This window comes from Protopterus annectens, chromosome 4.part0, assembly GCF_019279795.1.
Source record: "Protopterus annectens isolate FY-2018-M chromosome 4.part0, PAN1.0, whole genome shotgun sequence".
Classification (NCBI taxonomy): Eukaryota; Metazoa; Chordata; order Ceratodontiformes; family Protopteridae; genus Protopterus; species Protopterus annectens.
The window spans coordinates 1286733172-1286748859 of NC_056733.1; positions in this window are offsets into that span (position 1 = coordinate 1286733172).

Genomic DNA, 15688 nt, shown 5'->3' on the forward strand with positions numbered 1-15688 from the left:
GAGTAAGCATATGTAAGGCTGTGTAAACAGTTGTAAGTGCGTTTGAACCGGTGTGTGCGCGTTTTAAGAAGAATAAGCAAGCTTTAGTCCGTGTAAGCATGTGTGCACGCGTGTTAGTTGCTGTGTGCGTGTTTGTGCTTGTGCGTGCAGCGCCCCCCCCCCCGAGGAAACAGTAAGGAAATAGGAAGCACACCAAATAGTGGAAGGTACCAGGGAGTACTAGCAGAGCTAGCAGGTGAAAACAATCAGAATCAGGCAATTACCCAGGCAGAACACTAGCCCAGCCCAGCCGAGCACTTAAAACTCTGCAAACAACAGTCCATTATGTTTCTCTCAAGAGACACTGCAACACTGCAGTAAGCTAATAGAAGTGAAAACTGAAAAGGCTTCACTGAGACAAAAAATGTTAGGGGCTGCCATTGCTGTTATAAGGCGACATATGCAACATGCTGAGGGTGGTGATAATGCAAATGCTGCTGGACAATCCACAGTGAGGAGACGGAGTAGAGTGTACAGGCCCAGGGTAACCTACCAGGAGCTACATGAGCTGGAGATAGTGGAACACTATAGAGTGGACAGAGACCTCTTGCAGCAAATTGCTGAGCTGTGCAGGCCACACCTCACACACAGAACCAACAGAGGGGAACCCATCCTGGTGGAAACTAAGGTATGTGTTGGCCTAAGAATATTAGCAACAGGTACCTTCCAGAGACCAACTGGTGATATGATGGGGATATCACAGGCATCAGCATCCAGGGTACTGCACCAGTTCCTGGATGCCATGTCAGCACATGTCAGTGATCATGTATATTTCCCCAATTCCCGTGAGGTATTGGCCAGCAATATGCGTCTCTTCCAGCAAATAGCAGAATACCCTGAGGTAGTGGGTGCAATAGACTGCACGCACATACGCATCAAGGCACCAGCCGGTGAGCAGGGTAGGGTCTACTTCAACCGCAAGGGCTTCCCCTCCATCAACTGCCAGGTCATGTGTGATGCCCAGGGCATAATACTGAATGTGTGTGCTAGCTGCCCTGGAAGCTACCATGATTCCCATATCTGGCATCTGACGCAGCTGTACCAGACATTTGCCAATGGGGACATCCCACATGGTCACCTAGTGGGGGATGCTGGCTATGCACTGGAGCCGTGGCTGATGACACCCATCAGAAACGCACACACACCTGAACAGGAACGCCATAATGAGGCACATGCACAAACACAAAATGTAATCGAGTGTGTGTTTGGTCTGCTCAAGTCACGGTTCCAGTGCCTGGACACATCTGGTGGAGCCTTGCAGTACTCACCAACTACATGTACCCAAATTGTCATGGTATGTGCTATGCTACATAATATGATCCTGCAAAAACAGCTGCAGCAGGCCCAGTATAGGCCTGGGCCAAACAGCCCCCCACCATTGCCAAGGCCATCACAGACAGAGCGTGACTTGAAGGAGGAACAACCTGAGCCTGTCCCAGTAAGCAGAAGGAGGCGTGCCCAGTATGCTTTGGCCTTGGCAAAGAGGCAATGCATAGCACATACACTGGCTCAGTAGGAACTCTGGAAATGATACCTCTCTCTGACCCGCACATATAGTAAAAGGGATGCCTACATTGACACTACCTGCTTTCAAACATGTATAGGGAGTGTAGTATGTGCATCCGACATAGGCAGCCCTGCATCAACACCTGAGGCATGATTGCCATGTGTTAAGCAATATAAAGCAGTGCTAAACAGCATTTACCATCATGAAGTCAATGTAAACAAAATCACACACACCAACTACTACAAATGTGGTCAATGTAGAGTAATATTGGCCAATGTCCAGCAATGATGGTTAATATTGAGCAATGTTGGACAAGTTGGGTCTAGGTAGGGCATAGCTGAACAAAAGCCAACATGCTCATATTTGCTCTACTGGCCCCTAAGCAGTCTGGTCTGCTCAGTATGAAAATATAAGCGGCAATGGGCTTCGAACCCAGGATACTGTGCACTATAGTCATAGTACTGAACCACTAAACAATGACAGTAGTGCAGTGGTTAGCTTGTATGAAGAAATGTTGATAAGTCTATGCAAAGTATTTCATGGAATCCCTGCAGGCACAGCATAATCCCTGTCGAGTTATGACACAAAGGTGAGTCCTGCAGTAAGACTAGAACCTGACTTTCAACACACACAGTACAAATGTTAATACTGGACATGTAGACATACATCAACAAATGTAGTGGACCTCAGAAAGCAACATACTGAAAGGTCACACTGGGCATGCTCACACGAATACATGAGACAAATGTCAGGCAACAGAACACTGACAGTCTGAACTGGGCATGCTCACACACTTAGGCCATGTTGGAGTACAGCACTGGGCCACACATAGCAGGCAGTTGCATGTGTTAACCAGGAACCTCTCACTACACAGCAATCTGCCCTGTACACACACGTATATGACAACAGACACGTATATAATATAGTGGAACCCTGCCATAAGCAAATATGTTCTGCAGATACCTAAGCGGTTCATATAAAGTGTGAAAGCAAAGATGATAAAAACCTGCAAACAGTATCAGCAATAAACATTGTGCATCATGAAAATTATCATAGGTTCAGAGGTTGATACTAGGCTATCTGCCCTAGGGCATGTACAAGCATAGCCAGAATGTGTTTGGCTTCTGCAACCCAGTCAGATCAGAACACTGTGCCTGTGAATAGTAGGTCACACAAGATAGCCCATTTACGTTCAGTGTATTGTGCCTCTGTCTAGCAGGGACCCAGAAGATATCCCATGGATAAACATGCGATCACCCATCCACTTGTCAAGATGTCACCTGTAGGTGGTCAGTGGGTGGCTCTGCCTATGCAAAACCGGGACTACACTCCGGAGTTAATGGAGGCTTTCTGATAATAATCTGTCCCCCAGCATGTCCTTTTAACATCAGTGCTGAGGTACATGTCCCTGGAGTGTGTAGCACCAAGGGAGTCGGATATCCTGAGGTGGAGCATGTCCAGTAAGTCTGGGTCAGATATTGCCTTCAACTACAGGCACACAACACATCCATGTAGGTGGTAAGTGACTGAGTAGAGCTGGAGTTACTGTATCGGAACTGTGCAGGGCATCTGTGTGAGTCCCTACATCTGCTCAAAGAGTAACATTTGTGGCCATTACAGTTGCTGCAGGTGTCAGGTAAGGTACATCCCAAATGTGGCATAGTAACCAAGCATGGCCGTGAAGAGTATAGGGGCGCAATGACCACACGTGATCAACATGTGAAACCATGTGGCATATGGTGGGCTATGTAGACGTACTGTCTAACCACTATGGCAATAGGATTGTCAAAGGTGAGAGTACGAACAGGTCGTGTCCCCAAACCTGTAACAACTACTACTGTATGTAATGGATTACAACCTATGTGGTAATGTGTGGGCATCTTGTCATCCTCAAAGGGGATGACTATGCAACTAATGGCATGTAGCTGTGGGCCATGGCTCAGGCACCAGTCAACCTATCTCTGTGAGACCCTGTATGAGTTTGCATGTGCCAGCAGGAGAGCTGATTATGGCACCCAGTTTGCAGTCATCTGCGAACATGGGCAGCCATATCCCTCCTGTGATAGCCTGTGCATCACAAAAATACATACTGAACAAGAGAGGTCCCAGGACTGAGCCTTGTGGGAAGCCATGTGTAACTGGTGTATAGTCAGACATGGCACCTGCAACACTGAGCATGTGGATGCTATCCCTGATCCAGGTAGCAATCCATCGTCACAGATATGTGTCGATATTGATGCTGGTGAGCCTATGCATAATGGCCGAGTGGGGTATTGTGTTGAAGGGTTGTGCAAGGTCCAGGCAGGCTGTGTGGACAACCGTCCCAACATTGATGGACCTGGTAACTGTTGAAAGAATATGAACAGGTGCAACAGGCAAGATCTGCCCACAACAATACTGTAATGTGTAGGACCCAGTGTCTGTAGGTTTCCCATGTCTATGTGCATGAGTCCCATTACAATACACTCAATAGCTTTGCAGAACAGGCTACTTATCCTTTTAGGCCGATATTGTCTGTGGTCTGTTGTGGCAGTATTCAGTGGAGTGGGACCACTATCGCTGTATGCCATTCCGTGGGTACATATCCTTCAGTAACTCTTATATCTAACAGTGAAGTAATGTGAGTGTTACTTCTGTCATGAAGGCTGTGTACAACACAGGCTGGGACACCATCTGGTCCCATTGATGCTGTGTTGTCCACTGTGGGGAGGGCAGCACTCACCTGTTTACTCGTGATGTCTGGGAGGTTACACTCTGTTGGTATGGACAATACCATCTTAGGGGAGATGGGGGGGACACATCTGCACTGAACCTGTTTGCCAGGATGATGGCAATGTCAGTGGGTTCAGGGTATGTTTAGTCGGTATGCAGTAACACACAGCATATCAGTGAGTTTCCAGCCAGGTACCTGAATTAACTGAAGAAGGCCTTGTGAGTCTCTGACGTGTCTGGTGCAATTGTCTGTTAGAAGCGTGCCTGACATAAATACCCGAGTGATTGTAGCAGTCAGCTAGTACAGATCACAGATGCCTTCCCTGTCTGGGATTGTGCTCTATCATGTAGTAGCTTCCTCCATTTGTTGTAAAGCGTATTAATGGCTGGGGTCTACCAGACAGGTCCACTGCCATTGGAGGAGTGAGTCCAGTTGTTATTTTGGATGTAATGATCCATGCGGTCCACTAGGTGTCCATAGAATGTGTATGTAAAGGATTCAGCAGTCTGAGCCATACTTAACACTGACCCAGGGTCTCTGAAGGATACCACCATGGTTTGGAGGAGTGTGACGTTTGCTTTTGGGAAGTTCACCAAGATTACCCAGGATGGGTGTGGGGACTGGATATGGATGTCCAGTGAGATAAAGTATGTTCTGCCCTTACCAATGAGGGGTATATCGCAGGTGTGGAACATAGAGTCCCCATGTCGGTGATGATCATGTCCAATATGTTGTCCCCTCTTGTGGGTGTGGTGACCGGTTGTGCCATAGCATATGAGTTTAGAAATAGTAGCAACTGTTGGGTGAGGGTGTTGGGGCCTGAGTACTATCCACAGTCAATGTGTGGGTATTTGACGTCACCAAATATAATGGTGTTTGGGGAGACCTTCATATTGTCCAATGTTCCTAGGAAAGCTGAGTGAGGTTGCTGAGTTGGGGAGTGTGGTCTGTAGCAGGCAACAAACCAAAAGGCAGATTTGCACAATGTTAGGTGCATATGTATGGTCTGTGATGCATTGTGCAGTGCTACCAACCCGGAGATATGTGTATCTGCGATGTATATGGATGCTCCCCCTATTTGTATTGGCCATTCTGAGTTATGTGGTCAGAAAGCATGGTATGAAATACAACCTGGTAGTGCTGGTGTGCATGTGGGAGCCTGAACCATGTGTCTGTTAGTGCACAGATATTGCTATCCTCCATACTGAGGAGATTCTTGAGTGGGTGCAATTTGAGGGTAATACATCTGGTGTTGAGCAGCATTACCCTCAGCGTCGTGTACTCTATAATGTCTATGGAGGTGGTTCTGTCCTTTGAGCCCCGTTAAAATAGGGCAGCATGGTGGCAGCAAGTGCCCTAGCCAGTATTCAAAAGTCCAAGGGTGACAGGTGCAAGCTGTCCATAGGGAAGCTACGTGGCATGTCGAGCATGTCACCCCAAGGTGACAGACACTGTATCCCCTTGGAATAACACCAATATGTTAGCCATCTGTTAAACGTGATCAGTTTGTTGGTATACTGTGACATCATACTTGGTGAGTGTAAGATGCTAGACAAGGTCAGGGTAATACTGGGCTGGGCTACATGATCACAGAGTTCCTCTATGTTTCATGTCATGTGGTCCAGGGAAGAACGTCTGAGGTTGTACGCACCAGCATGGACAATGATGGAGCCATTCCTGGACTTGCTTTGGAGTGATCTGAATGCATGCGTTATGTGGTGGTTCCTGGCACCTGAGAGACAGCTCAAAGTGACTATTCCCTTGTTTGGCATGGTGAGTGGGACGACAGTGTGTTTGACATTAAGTGTCACCTATAACCAGTGTATCAGGTGTGTTGTTTAGCCCAAAGGGCAGTGACTGTGTGGCACACTGACATTTTGAACTGTGTGACATGTGGGCATTGTAGTGGGGTAGCAGTTGTATGCGTGTCTTCTTTGGAGGTCTCTGCTGCTTAGGCAGAGTGTATGTAGTGCCTCCGAATATGTGTATGTGTGATAATGTGGTTTGTTTGCTGTCACTATCGGTGTATTTGAGACTGATATGTGGTGTGTGTGGTCACCCTCACCACCTGATAGACTATGCCAGTTATGGGTCGAGAGAGCTCAGTGTCCTGTATGTCAATATTGTTACATCTCCCACATATATGTGACTGTGATGTGAGCTGGAGAGGGTTGTCTGTGTACATGAGGCAGATGTGACATTGTGTCATAACCACAATATTCACTAGCTGGACTGGAGAGTACACATGAAACCGACCCCTGGACATGCCAGTGTATTATGATGACATACTCTGTAGCCTGATCAGAAAGGATCAGTAGGGTGTTAAGTGTGTAAAAGAATATAACCGGGATTAGTGCTCAGGTTTGTCGGTGTTTTGTAAAGAGTAGCTGAGAAGGAGTCCTGACTGAGAATCATGACATGTCCTTCAGCTATGTAATAAATAGTAATGTACACGCATATATGTGCTGAGTCAGGGACAACTGTACCTTACTGACATTACCGACATCCTGTCAGACAGGCCCATGTATACATACCCTCCTCCTACTGACAATAGTCCCTGACATCACACCAGGAGATATCACGCGTAGAATGACTGAACAGCTCCCCCCAAAGCCAAAAGCATGGCAACAATTGGATTACATTGTTTCCCAATATGTGTCATGCATGCACTACAGAACAAACAGACCCTGCACCTGAATAGTCTGTTGAGCCTCACCCACTCCACAGGACCTGGAACGGTTGAATGTGTTACAGCAACATATGGCACTCCCCACATGTTTGGGTGCATAACACACCATGTGAAGTATAGTCCAGTAAGCCTATAAGGTCTTATCTGCAAGGCCATGGAGTGCATCATGGCAGAAGTCATAAACAGAGCTATTGGAAACCGACAAACACACAACCCTACCAACTGTGGCATGTTCATGTGCAGATCATGGTTCCCAAGCATGCTACACCATCTGCAAGGCAGCCACCCAGGACATACATTACAGGAACAGAGCTACACATGTCCCACATAGACTTTGAACAGCTCTTCATCAACATCACAGACACATGTTGTATCCACAAAACCAACAATCTGTGCATAGATATGTGTTGACATATGAGGGGATGTCAATGTGTCCACAGATAGATCACACAAGGTGAGACTCACGGGGTCCTGTACAAGCTGTTGATACCTGCCAACCTACATGGATCATTCCTGGGATTGCATAAAAATGTGTACACACATTACATTGTCCAGTCTGATGATGTCATCATCCTACAAATATACCAGGAGAATCAGAACCACCTAATAAAGCTTATAGCATGCCGTGTTAATGCATGTCTCTCTAGTAGCATAACATAGCTAGATAGGGTTTGAGTCCTGCAAATGCCAAGTGTGTGTGTGTGATTTCCTGTGAGAGGCGTAGCCTTTTTGGAGACTGGGAAAACACATTAAAAGAGGTACATCCCTCTTTGGAAAGTCTGATGATGTCAGCATCCTACAAATATTCAAGGAGAACAGCAACCACCCAGTAATGCATATAGCACGCTGTGTTAATGCATTTCTCTCTAGCATCAAAACATAGTTAAGAAGGGGTTTGAGTCCTGCAAATACCAGTAGGGGTGGGGGGTGTATGTGTGTGGTTTCCTTTGAGAGGAGTAGCCTTTTTGGAGACTGGGAAAACACATTAAAAGAGGCACATCCCTCTTTGGAAAGTCTGATGATGTCAGCATCCTACAAATATTCAAGGAGAACAGCAACTGCCCAGTATTGCATATAGCGCGCCGTGTTAATGCGTATCTCTCTAATCTCATAACATAGATAGGTAGGGGTTTGAGACCAGCAAACACTGAGTGTGTGTGCCACAGGTGGTCAATGCAGTGTGGGTTTTGCTTTTATAATGGTATGACATCGATTTCAAACAGTATGTGCATTGCACACATCGGGTATCTGCGTGTCAAATAAATTTGTGTACATGTGATCTCAATCAGTACATAGGTGTGAAGCCTGCATACTACATGAATACATTTGTAACCTTCGACAGATTATGCCGCTGCTTCTCAGATCATAGGTCACATATGTATGCATGCGTCAAGCCCGGCCAATGTAGTGATCTGTGGCCAAGGATATTTCTGCCACACACACCCATGACACGTACTATAGAGTACTGTGAGTGAGGATAATTGCCGAGGTATATGTCAGACATGGTCATACACAACAACGACTGGCAATAATGGACAGTCATTATAGGTGTACACCAGCCCTGTGGATATGCATGCAGGCCCCTAATGTGTTATGTGAAACACTGAGGGACCCCACAATACCTATGGATATGTGTATACCAAGGGACAGATGACATAACACGTGTCTGTCTGTACACATTGGTACCCAACATACATGTTCAGGGCTACCACCTATGTGGTACTGTCGGGATATTATGTATAGTAAATGTGGATGACTATGCCATAGACAGCTTACTGCTATACAGCATGTATTGGACAACAGGTATCTATCTGTCTGTATGATACCCTTGTGTAGGATATGCATCCCATACAGGGAATGCAGTGTAGGCCAATGCATGCATTTCCAGATGTCGATGGACATATCCCTAGTGTGTTTGCATGTACCTAAGAGGGCTATATGCCACACAGGTGTGGTCCCAGGAATGTGTGGTGGTCAATACCACTGGTTACTGTTATAGTATAGTACTGGAAGGATCCAACTGTTACTGAGTTCCCTACAACTGTGCGTCATTTGTCAGGACATCATCTAATGATTGGTTATAGTCATGCTGTTGAGGTGGTGTATACTACCAGACTGCAGATCATTGACAGATATCAGCAGTATCACCCACAGCATGTGCCAACCCATGTCATACACACATGTGTACCCATGTTAGTACATATCTGTAGTAGAATGCATACTGGCCATCGAAAGATACCATGAGATGTTAACAATGTATAGAACAGGGTATGTCGCACATCCCACGTGTCCACTATGCACGTACATGTACACAGTGCGCACACACCATGTTCACAGATCCCACTAATTTGTAATGCACACATCACACATGTACTGTCCACTCACTAACACATGCTGGCAACACTGTACACTTCAGCCAAGTGGCACATGGGTGGACAATACATACTCAGACCTAACACTGGTATAAACAATACTACAATGACTATCACAGCTGTGATGCATAATGCCTGCTCAGATATACCTACAAGGATATCATTACACTTTCCTGTTGGCAACTTGCTACTATTGCTACACTGCTATAATGTCACTCTGTGCATCAGAACCATGTTAGCCAGTTCCTGAATCAATGTTACAGATGACAGGAGGTTGCACAGGTGTCATCATATGCACAGGGTGTGTTGTAGGTTTGCCAGAGCCGGACATTGACCCATCCAATCGGCATGTCTCTGTGTGTGTGTGTGTGTGTGTGTGTGTGTGAGGGACAACAGTACTGCATGGGCCAATGTTGATGTAATGTGTGTGTGTATGTGTGAGCCCTAATTGTATGGTAAATGTGTGTGTGTCTGCATGCACACAACTCCACCATGTGGCTGCCATATACGGGCGGTTGCAGGACAGCCACAGACTGTACCTGCTAGGCCGTACAGATCACTGTCTCCGGCCACGGACACAGTACCTGTGTATAGCAGGGGTGCTATGGGCAGTATCGGATACCAACCCTGACTGGGTGCTATCATCAGAGGCAGAGGTATTATGACTGGACCCATGTCCCTGCTGGGACTGGCCAGTGCCACGTGCATGTGGTCTAGTAGGATGGTTAATGGACAGGCCAGCCCCAGCATTGCTGGGGCTGATACTGCCACTACGGGAGCGGCTGTGATCCATGGTCCCTCCGCGATGACTGCCAACTGATGCTGTTGCTGGCATGCATCTGCGTCGGCTTCTCATCCATCCCGCATGGTCCTGGCTCATGGCTAACACATTGTGGAGGACATCTAATGTCTCCCTCCAATGGCTATCAATGACCTCGGTGTAATTCCGGATGGCACCGGCAAGGTCACGGATGCTGTCATCGATAGCAGTGTAATGGGCCCTCTGCACCCTTAGTCCCTGTCGTGTGTACCGTTCCATATGTGCCTGTGCCTGCATTACAGCTCGGAACATACTGGAGGTTGAAAATACCTCCGGGGGCACGTCTGCCAGGGGCAATATGACCAGTGGTGCTCCCCCGAGAAGCCCTGGACATCCGCCTATGTAGTACCATTCCAGTAATCCAGCTATGGCTACTGTGAGGGGATGCATGTGCCATAGATACCACACTCTCCTGGTCAATGCCAACTGTATGCTGTCCCTCTGCTAAGGCCATTGGTGACGAGGGATGTATTGGCAGTATGAGTGTGCGCATAGATGGCTTGACCGCTGTGTACTGTCGATTGGTGGACCAATGACAGACCCTGTCAGACCTTCCTGTGCCACAATACATGTTTCATCATCTCCACTATTAGTGGCGGTGACATCAGGTTCCCTGCTGCATTCAGCCACCCCTAACTCAGCACCTGTGGAAGGAAGACAGGAAACACACTTTACAATCTGTACATGATGTTAGCACACATGCACACAAGAACACATGCACACATGCACACATGAACACATGTTCACATGCACACATGTACACATGTACACATGCACACATGCACACATGTACACATGTACACATGCACACATGCACACATGAACACATGCACACATGAACACATGCACGCATGCACACATGAACACATGCACACATGCACAGAAATACACTGCTCACCACAGCACATACAAACACACACACACACACACACACACACACACACACATCAGCAATCCAACACATACACAATAGTGGGTGATGCTGGGTGGCAGTATCTCAAGGCAAACAGTCACCACACATGTGTCAGCATGCAGACCATGTGTTGCTCAACACCATGCAGTGCAAGTGTAGACAGCCCTATCTAATGACATTATACATGGCTTTGATGCATGTGTGTAGTTGTTCAGTGATTGGCTACACCCTGGAATACAATATGTACATGGACACAACATTGCTGTGCAAGTATTATCTGCTCTGCAATGTCATGTGCACCATCACTCAATGGTATACATACCATGGCTGCATGTGTTATCTGTGTGACACATAGATTGCCATGTCTGATGACAGTGTCTGTGTCCATAGCACATAATAGTGGGCAAAGGTGTAGCAAATGCATGCAATGTACAGACATGGGATGAGTGGTGCATGTAGATGTGAAGGAATCCCAATGCTCGACATGGACATTCTACAGTGGTTATGGTGAGTGTGGGACATATTGCAGATATGTCGGTGCCAGCCATGACATGGCATGCTACACGACTGCAACATTAAACACCACACATACCCAATGTGTGTCATGTGACCTATACACCCAATAGCATTCCAGGACATATACGTGACTCTTTGTACAGATGGCGACTGCTGTGCAAAATGTGTATACTGGTATATGTGAGCACACACACAACATGCTATGAATAGTGTGTATAGGTGCATATGTTTGCACACACAGAACAATGAGGTGCACAGCAAAGACCGCTATGTGTAGTACTGTGGTCACTGTAACTGGATGGGGTGTAGTACCATGTGCCATCATCATCATCATGCATCTTGTGGTCACTCACGGCTACTACTGTGTGACAGACCACCGCCTAGCATGCTGTACCTGAACTGCAGTGCCGTGGCTATGTTCACTATTGCACAGCCACTTTGTACATGGGTGTATGAGGTGCCCAATAGGGAGCATTGCCTAACATGACTGTGTTATGTGTTGAAGAGTGTTGCACAGCCCCATGATAGGCCTCTACTCCTGAGGTACATCATGTGTGTGTGGATGACATGTGAGATACTGAAGTGTGACATTACAGGGGTGTGTGGTTACGCCATATGTAGCATGACTTTGTGTACTGCATGTGATAAATGTGTTATGTTGTGTACAGGTGTTGCAACTATGCCTATCCAATGTGCAGTACGGGGTTGCCACAACTGTGTGTCATGCTCTGTGTATTGCATATTATTGAGGCAGCTACTGACAGTACTGAGATGTGCAACGTCTCACAGCAAACATGCATGGCATGCATTATGTGTAGGTGTGTTACGTGTTCATGGCCTACACCTCACCTATGACATGCATATTTCATTACCAACATTGCAGGTATAACACACTCATCAGAATGGATCGGCTGCCCTACCATCACACCAGAGGAACCTACGAGAATATGAAAGAGTTCGTCAGTGGCCACAACTGTGGCATTGCTACAGTGGGTATGCTAAACTGCTGTACAACAACAGTCAACAGTCACAGGTGTAGAGATATTATTCAAACTATCAGTATTGCACAACACTAGGCAGCGGAACTGCTAAACACACAGTGCACATCTCACGTAGACATAATCTAACAATACAGTTAACTGTAGTCTACAGATAGGGCATGTTACCTGCTTGCTCCAGGTGGATGTGCTGGGTGGCTCTGGCCTCCATTACAACACATGTCAGAGGTTGATGTAGCTGTTGTCCAGGAGCCACCATGCTTAGGAGCAGCTCCTCCACTCTGGTGGGGGGGGTGAATGGCCACCCCACCACCTGTGGCAAGCTGCTGTCTTTGGATATCAGACGCACGCCACCGGACTTGTCTAATTAAATCACTGCAGTGATGGCGTACATGCTCATATGCCCAGTTATGCATGCCTATGTCATTTACCTGATGAACAAGTTCCTGCTACAGTGCAGTCCGCTCCTGCTGGTGCTGGCTTCTTCTGGAGAACAGCATTGTGTACTGCTGCAATAGGCTTTGCAGTATCACCTCTTCCTCATCCACTGTGTACGCTGTGTTGCGCTGGTGGGCCATCTGGCTGAAAAAGATATGAACAATATGTGTGAGAGTGTCCTGTGGCACAGATATCACTTTACTGACATATATACCATCCTATTGTCTGTCCGAGGTTACACACATTCAATACCACTTATTGGTTCTCAGGCCACAACTAACTAACATTGCCTGGCACACTCTGTATATCACACCACTATACAACAGTACCCGACACACTGTTTATGACACATTGCACAACCTCAAGACAGGGGTGCTTATCACACCAATGCACGAACAGAGATGTCATCCATTGCAATGGATGTAAAGTGCAGGTACAGTAGTACCAATCAACCACCCTAGTCATTGATGCCATAGCCCTGCCTAACAGATGTGTACAGTTGTTGCTATAGGTGGCATACTGCTGTAACAGAGTATATATGTTGCTGGATACACACGTTTACCCTGTAACACACATATGATTGCAGCCATTGTACAGGCATAATTACACACACATCAGACAAACATACAATGCACCATTGTAAGCCAACACAGATGAGCATTACCTGTGTACCATATGGTACTGTGTGCCACTACTTACACACCCTTATGCCTGCATTCTGTCCTCTGTGCAAACTACAGGAAACACACATGACAGTGTTTCCAAGCAAAGCGAACACACACCATACTGTGCTGTTTAGCCCTACAGCTTCAGGTAGTACTACAGTTCATACTGGTGATAGATTCACCAGCAGTACCACTCACTAAGCATACATGTATTGCTTTAGCCTACAATGAGACACCACATTCGTCAACGGAGAACTACGTCACATCATATGCCGTACTACTATGTCTGCCTTACAGTACATTACACATCAGTTGCTATCCTCACAGTTAGGATATGCACTACCATGTCAGATACAATGTCACACTAAGCTATCACACCTTTACAGACCTTGCACACATTCAGTGTTACACTTATTCGACCTCACATAGCAGCTATTGCATTAAGTACATGTGTGAGTGCATAGTGTCATAGGTAGGTAATATGCTATTGGCCCTAGAGCCTATGGCAGCCTAGCCATATGCTACCCTGGCCTTTGACACACATGTACTTTGATTTCACTTGCCCCTGCCAACCAGAACCACAGAGGTGTTTCCTGGGGTGTTTTACCAATCTCCCACACAATCATCAGGGGTATTTATAACAACTGCTAAGGAGGAGCCTTGCTTGCTATTGCTATGTGGTCTATTCTGGTGTATGGCATATCTCTGAGATGGGAACCTATCCCTTCAGCATGTGCTGTTTAGTGAGCTGACAAGGTTTAGGGCCCTAGAGCGTGTATCCTGGAGGGATTGTGATATGTTGCCATGGTGGTTGTCACCCAGCTATGGGTGTGCCATACCTCTGTATGTCCAGCAGAGGTCACCTCTGTGTGGCCAGTATGCAATACAGTGTAGTTGTGGTTTTGTGAGTCAGTCTGCATAGGGCATCTGTTTGCGGCCAGTATTACCCTTTGGGAGGTATGTCTGTGGCCTGTTCACCTGGTGTAGTTGTCATGTGAAGTATATACCACACAGGGCATTGTGATGAGTAGAGGGGAACTCTACCCTATACTTCCATAGATGACACACCTGTTGTCATGACACATACCACACAGACAGATTACAGGTGTAGTGTGGCACTGTCTTCATTAAAGCGGAGGCTACTGTCCACCTGTGTCCCATGTTCCCTTATCACACCTTCACTGTTAGGTAGATCTCTACCTATGTGGTAGTTAATGGGTACACTGTTTTGGGAAGGTGGAATGGCACTGCAGTATCAACACTTGTCTACAGTCCATGCCTTGGTCACCACACACCTATTGCAGTACATATGACCCCGTGTCTCTCTGTCTCTCTCTCTCTCTCACTCTATATGTATATATATATATATATATATATATATATATATATATATATATATATATATATATATTATATATATGCATATCTATACACATACATGTACACATCCATTGCTGTACACATGGATGTACATATAGCCACATGTACAGTCCACCTTTCATGGTGGGGATATCACTTATGCGACAGTTGTGGGATGTACAGGTATGCGATTAAATTGCACAGTGTTGTGCAGAATGCATGTGGGTGTCCTCAGCCCTTGTAGCATTAGCAGGCCTCACTGGCTGTAACACAGCAGATCTGACAAATCTGTCCCACAGCGTTTAACCACCACATGACATATATCAACACTACCATAGCTGGCCTTAGGCATAGGCCAACTGGGTGGCTGCCTAGGGTGCCGCTCTAGCAGGGGTGCTTTTCCACTATTTATGTGGTGTAGTAAGACAAGGATGGGGGCAGCAGGAAGTATGGTAGGGGGTGCCGTGGAGCCCTTTTGCCTAGGGCACCAGTTGACCTAAGGCCGCTTCTGAGCACTGCATGCTGTTTTCTAGGCCACACACTATGACCTACATGGATATATGCACATATCAACCTTCACTGACAGATATCTGTCCACCCTTCACTAACAGTTGCAGTATGTCCCTTGCCCTATGCACATGTGCAGATACAGATAGATA